Source organism: Alligator sinensis, unplaced genomic scaffold, assembly GCF_000455745.1.
Source record: "Alligator sinensis unplaced genomic scaffold, ASM45574v1 scaffold33_1, whole genome shotgun sequence".
NCBI lineage: Eukaryota > Metazoa > Chordata > Crocodylia > Alligatoridae > Alligator > Alligator sinensis.
Genome location: NW_005842086.1, coordinates 630,878 through 638,150, shown reverse-complemented (window position 1 = coordinate 638,150; position 7,273 = coordinate 630,878).

Sequence of the window (7,273 nt, the reverse complement as noted above, 5' to 3'; positions counted from 1 at the left end):
CCGGACTCGATGATCTATTGAGGTCCCTTCCGACCCTAACATCTATGAATCTATGAATGTAGTATCAGTTGTAGGCCAAACTGGTTTATGCAATGTCTGTCCCAGACCCTTTGCTGATTTAAGATAAACCAGACTCCCACAGCATCCTAGCATGCTCTCTGGGCTGGGCAGGGCTCTTTGCTCCACAGCAGGGCTGGCCCCTCCCCTCTGCTCCGTGGCTGCAGCTCCCCCCATCTCTGTAGTCTGCTGTCTGGCTTCTCCTCTGCCCCCCTCCCCTTCCCACTTTCTGTTAAGCAGGCATTCCCCCGTCCCTCACAGACACCTCTCAGCATTAGCTAGCAGACCACATGATGGCTACCTCCCAAGCTGTGGCTCATGGGACAAGGGCAGAATCAACAGATAGCTGGCAATGTCCCTCTTTTGTTTTCTTAATGGGCTGATAAACACTGTGTTAGGGATGATAAACATTACCTGATGGGCTGCTCAGGGTAGGTGGGGGGACCCTTCCCTAATTGTAGCATCGTGTAGGTCCTGGCCACAACCCCCCAGCTCAGCTTTGTCAAAGGGAAGGAAGGGCTACTCTAGCACTCCCCACGTCTAGCCTGAGCCACTGCAGGTATGTGCCTGCATTTCTGGGATATCTGTCTGGTTACAAAACTGATTTAGCCTAACCAGGTTAGACTAACCTACATAGATTGAATCAACTCAGGCTTTTTCTAGACATCCTTCACCACATTGCTCTTCACACATCCTTTCTCCTGCTGCAACTGACTGCTATGGTACATAGCCAGAACTATAGCCCCCTCTTTTGTTAACAATTTTAGCCAATAAGTGCTACTCATTTCATTCAACTGCTTTCTGACAACCAGCTGTCTTCTCATTTCCTACTTGATTGTGTCCCCCCATTCTCTTCCTCCCAGCCCCTAAAAAACAAAATTTATTGGTCCAAGTACCACCATCCCTTACAAGAGTTTGGACAAGTGTAGGCTAATGAAATGTATTGAACTCATGTTTAGGAGAGAAGGGAAACCAGAAAACCAAAAAAGTTAAAATGCTTCCAGTTACAGGTCACCCATCCCCTGGAATGCCCAAACCATGGGTGCAAGGACTTGTCTCCACTCACTTACTATGAGGCATACTGGGCTGGGTGCTCACTCCTACCCTCTGGTGTCAGAGCCACAGCATTTGAGACACAATGGTGAACCAGTTCCCAATCCCCGCAAAATTCAGAATGGTTCAACTGTTTTATGTGTCCTTAGTGCCTCTTAGTTATAGTCCTTTGAAAGAAGTACCTAATACCTTTACCAAGTAGAGCAGCTATCTAGAATGCATTGCATTAGTTTCCCATTAGGCAAGTTTAAACAAGTGTAAAATACATTACTTGATATGGACTTCATAATTTGCATATTACAGTCAATACCACACAAAATCAGTATGCATACATATAGATGTGCACTTCTGATATAGAAATTAAATACGAATAGAAAAAAAATGTGCAATGTCCCTTCTCAGAACTTTGTCCAATAATTGTTATGTGAGTTTCTTTTTATCAAAATCTGTGTTTAAACATGCAAAGAGCTAACATTGTATGAAAGTGATACTGTATTACTTAGAACATTAATTAGGAAAAGAAAGGCAGAGGCTTGTAATTTCCCACAATACAGTGTCTGTCTGGAGGGTATTAAAATTGGGTCTCAGCTAGAGGAAGACTAACACAGTGAACTGATAAATGCAGCAGAATAATAATAATTAATGGTGTGTTCTTTCTTCTGTGAGGCCCATCTGCATTTGTTTTGGCTAAAGCCCTTATGGGGTACTAAAAATAATGAAAGCATTTTCCTTCCTAAAGTCTCCACCCACTAAGTCCCAAAGTACTTCTGGAAGTGTAGACTAGCTCAGAATCTACTCTAATCAACTACCTGACTAAAATAGTCAATACAAATTGCTGAAGGTAAATGAAAGGCCAAACTATCATGGAATGAGCTGGAGGCTTCTTTATATCTTCTTAAATGTGTATAGGGAAAAAGGAAGGAGAAAAAAGTTGAATATGGAGCTCAACCTGGGTCTGCTACACATGGGCATGTCTACACATTCATTAATGTGTCTTTGCTACTGCACATTAAGTTTAGTACCTCTAATATGAGATACTACATAAAGACACATTAGCCTGTGATAATGTACAGTAGCAAAAGCAAATGGGTTTTTTGTGATGCTTAATGTGCAGTAGACTAATTTTACTGAGCATTAGTGCGTTGGCACAGGTTTGCCATGACACACTAATACACAGTAGATTCGGCTACTATACAGTATGGCATCTTGTGTAGACGTATCCATCAGGCCTTAACAACGCCAACTAGCCTTTGCTAAAAGATCCAACATATACTAAAAATCACCTATGGCTAGCTTCATAAAGAAATGTTCACATTTGGAGAGGTGATTACATTTCCCTGTCATTTCAGTGTAAGGGTTGGCCAAGGTATAGACAGTCAGGCTTAGTGGTTGACACTAGGACCAGAATCAGGGATATACCAGAATATAAGTAACTGAAGTCAAACCAAGGTATCAGTCCAGGTTCCAGAATATCAAACCAAGATTCAAGACAAGATCATGGTCACAGTAATGCCAACTGTTGTGAAACCATCTTGAGACTCGGGATTTCAGTCAAAATAACTGACTCGTGATCTCCCAATCTAACTCAGATCTCCAGATTTTCCCAGCCTGGTAAGTGGAGGGAAAGGGGTTGGGGGGAGGGAAGGATCTGGGGCGAGATCGCGGCCCCTATGGTGAGGGAGGGAGTGGGGCAGGAGCAGGGGAAGGAGTGAATGAGGCCCTGGGACCAGGGTGGGGCATCCACAGGTGCAGGGGAGGGGCACAGCTCCCCGCAACAGTGCACATCCATGGGGGAGGCATGAGGGCATGTGTCTCTCACAAGGCAAAGGCAAGCTGCCTGTTGCAGGCTGGGGCTCTGCACCCTGCTGCCTTGACCCGGGAGCTCAACCACGCAATAGCATTGCCAGGCAGGCAAAGGACATGGTGTTTTGGCCACACAGAGCCTTCCCTGCCTGCTCAGTGGCAGGAGGTACATTGGGGTGACATGGCTGAGCTCCCAGGGCAAAGGCAGCAGAGCGCAGAGCCCCATTCCACAGCAGGCAGCCCACCTCTGCCCCACACGAGACACATGCCCCCATGCCTCCCCAAGGGGTGTGTGCTGCTGCAGGGAGCCATGCCTCTCTCCCGTGCCTCTAGATGACCCACCCCAGCCGCGGGGCCCATTCACCCCTGCTTCTGCCCCACTCTGTCCCTCACTGCAGGGGGCCCGATCTCCCCCCGCCAGACATTCCCTGCCTCCCCACCCCTTTCCCTCCACTTACCAGCTGGGTGCTGTCTGTGTGTCTGACAGTTTCTCTGTGTGTTGGTGTCTCTGTCTGTCTGCTCCTCACTCCCAAGCCACAGCCCACCCAGCCCTGCTGCTGCTTCTCACTCCTGGCCCACAGTATCCCAAATCCTGCCAGGGTATGTGGGGACCCACCCTCCCTGGGCTCCAAACCCCTCACATATACCCACAGCCCCCAACACCTTCACAAGTAATCTGCCCAACACACACTTTAAAAGTAGCATCTCATGATTTACATGCCAATCTCTTGATATTTTAAGAGTTTGTCTCATGATTTTTGGCATAGTGGGGTTGGCGATACTGTGGTCAGAGCAAAGCGGTTGATCAGGCCAGAAGTTCTAAGGTAGGAACAAAATTAACCAAGTCCAACATGGAGGGTTTTTTTCTTTTTTTTGTTTCTAAAGATCAAGAAAGAGGGTTCTAGGCAGTGGCACCTAACTTTACTGTTGCTGTGTGAAGTTCCTGCAGGAAAGAAGAAGGTTTTATAGCCCCGCCCCACAAGTCAGGGGCTTATAGCTCCCATTGGTACACCCAGGTCAGCAGATCCTCATTGGGAACCTCATGAGAAGGTCTAGCCTGAGCTGCAGCTGGCATCTGGCCAGCTGCTTGGTTATGCTGCATCCTGGGTGCATGTTAAAGGTTCAAGCCCCAGGGATCTAGATATTCAGTTGGTTTGCTGACAAGTCAGACATATGTTCAAGTGCTTTGCTGGTTCTGGACTTCTATTTGTTTCTAAAAGCTGTTGCAGAGTTATTGCAAGCCAAGTGAGGGTCATTTGTTTGTTTAGTTTCAGCATCTGACAGTTCTGAATTGTGATATCAAACTCAAGAAGCAGTCCACAGTCATAATGCCTTTTATTTAAAATAAGCACAAATTGGGAATCTACAATAGAAACCTCATCCTTTTTGAAGTTGTCTCTTTAGTTATCTTCTGATCCTGAGTGGTGCTTTCCTGCAGTCACCTTTCCCAGCTATTTGCATTCCTTCCAATATGCAGCATCATCACATCTGACAATTGTGCCAGTTCAGATGACATTTCCAAGCAAAGGTTTCACATATTGTTCTTTGCAACACAAACTGAACTTTGTAGAGATCAGTGACCTTGCATTAGATCTCTTGCCCTTTGCTCAGTCTCCACTAAAGTTGTGACACCTTGAAAATTTCATATGGTAATAAACTTATGTTTTCTACTGTGTGCAGAAAATTTGATACTTGGCTCACAGAGGTAGCAAATTTACCAAAGAAGTTTGCTTGTGTAGTACCAAACTAAATAAGCTTCATGGACGTGATAAAAGCTAAAGAAAAAAAAGTAGGGGGACACATACACATGCACACATAAAAGCTCACAACTTTTCCTGTGCATGTTGCAAAATAATGTTGCTGCCCATGAAAACTGGGTTCATTTTTTTTTCTGTCTTACTCTCTGTTCCATAAAAATGCCACCTGCCAAGTTGCGGAGTATTTACAGATCTACAATAAATTCAGCATCTTCTCTAAATTTGTTAGCAGATGCTGAACTATTCTGGAATTAACTGATTTTGTGGGTACTTGTACCAATTAAATGTGTGGCAGTTTTCAGAAGTGTTGAAAGATCTAATTTTTCATTTGCATAATTGTTTGTTCTAGTTAGATGGTAGCTTAAAATCAAATGCCACAAAAAGCAGTGCAACAGAAAGGAAAGCTCAATAAATAAATAAGTAGCTATGCAGCTGAAGTGCAACTAGTTAGAGCTATTTATGTACTAGCTAAAACTAAAATTAAGCTCCCAGGCATTTCAGAAAATGCACATTTTATTCTTTTAAATTAAACCTACCTTCAGATTTCTAGTTATCTCATGTAATTTAGATGCAGTGGCATAGAAATGAAGAGAACATCAACACGTCTGAACTGAGGATACCAAGAGTTATGATATGAGATCAAAACGTATTGCCTCACATTGGAGCTTCTGACTCCTTCTTCATCACCTTATATTCCTTCTTTGTTCCATTTGCTTTATTGTTCTTTGAACTTTAATAATACTCCCTATGGATAAAGAATGGCAGTTTTTCACCTTCTACATGATGATACCTATCTGCACAGAGAAGAATTTTATTTAATTGCTATGGAGTAAAACTATTCTTAACCAGCCATATTTTTTTAAACTCTGAAAAAAGGGAAACTGTAAGAAAACGCAATACAACCTGCACAAGCTCGAGAGTTGTTTACATAATACAGTTCTTAGTAATCAAACTTCCAAATACTGTAATCAGTTTACTGGTGCACTGATTTTGTTTTGCACCACTTCAAAACATCTCTAAGCTAATACAAGTACCAACTAATCACCGGCTGTGCCTACACAAGATGCTGACTGTGCAGTAGGCTTGTGCGAAGTGGCTAGTATTCGCTTCGGATTCGGATTCAGCTGTTTCGCGGGACACTGATTCGATTTTGTGATTCGAATCGCTGTCTCAGATTGATTCAGTTTAATCTGATTTAGAGATTCAGCCACTGCCGAATCGGCTGAATCTCCGAATCAAACAGGCCCTATCCCCGACCCACTCTCCTAGGTGCGTTAATGGCTGCTCCACCTGGCCCCAGAATCCTGGCTCTTAAAAAAAAAAAAGGAGCCCTGCACGCACTGGCTCCTGCCAGGTAGGAGGGGTGATCCCCACTGCACCCCACTGCCCCACACTGCATGGGGGTAGCTCTGCCATGAGCCCCCAGAGGCCCTTACAGCCGCTGCAGCAGCCCATGAGGGTGGGGCTTTCTTTTGCTTTTTTTTTTTTAAGCCAGGGTACTGGTGCCAGGTGGGACAGCCATTAATGGGGCTGGCAGAGTGGGCAGGGGTCAGGGGGCACTCAGGGAGACTGGGGGAGCAGGCAGGGGATAGGGCCTGGTGGGACTCCCCCCATGGTTCCCTCCTCCTTCTCAGGTCCAGCTCCCTGCAGCAGCAAGTGGGGACTGCCCGAATCTCTGAATCTCTCCAAAGCTCTCCAAATCTTATCCAAATCGATTTGGAGTGCTGCAAATTGATTCAGACATTTTTATTGGTCTCCTGATTTAATTTGGATTTGGAGATTTGGCTGCTGAATCAGGCTGAATCTCCTCTGAATCAGATCAGCACCTGAGGCTTCGCACAGCTCTTCTGTGCAGTGATTCATTACTACTGCACAGTAGTGTCATGTGGCATGTAGCATGATGCAAGGCTACTACACAGTAGTAATGTAGTTACTGCATATTCAGCATCACCTAAAAGCCATTTAGTGACAGTACTGTGCAGTAACTCCACTTACTGCACGGTCATTTAGTACTTGAGTATACAAATAACAAATGACTGTGCAGTAACAACTGCGCAGTCAGTGTCTCATGTAGATGCAGCCACTCTGTATTTTCTGGGAGAGTCCAAAGTTCTAGGAGGATCCCTGCAATCCCTGAGGATTCTCTGAAATGTAGCCTTGGTCCCAACTTTGAAGAACTAGTCCCAGATTGGTGGTAGGCAGCACAGTGATCAGGTGTAGTATTTGTAAACCTGCCATTGCATGGGCCCCAAAACTGATTAGCTATCTTCAATTTTTAGGGAGACTATTTGCAGAAATAAATGTGGCAAGCCACAGCTACTAATTGCTGTCTGTGGAGCACACAGGGCTGTGTCCCAAATTTTGCCCTTGGAAGGTACTTTCTTTACTTACACTTAGAAAACAACCCATTGTCAGTGATGTCTTGATGTTTAAAGAATCTCCCATTGCAAAGAGCCACTATGGCAGCTCCTCCTTCACTAGACTTTATCTATGAAGATACTGTGGGCTAAAGTTAAAAGGGGTGCATGTTGAAAGCATTCCAGTGTTCTGCTGATCCTGGAGGCTCCTGGACACTGAACCAGTATTTGGTGTATATTGGAGCA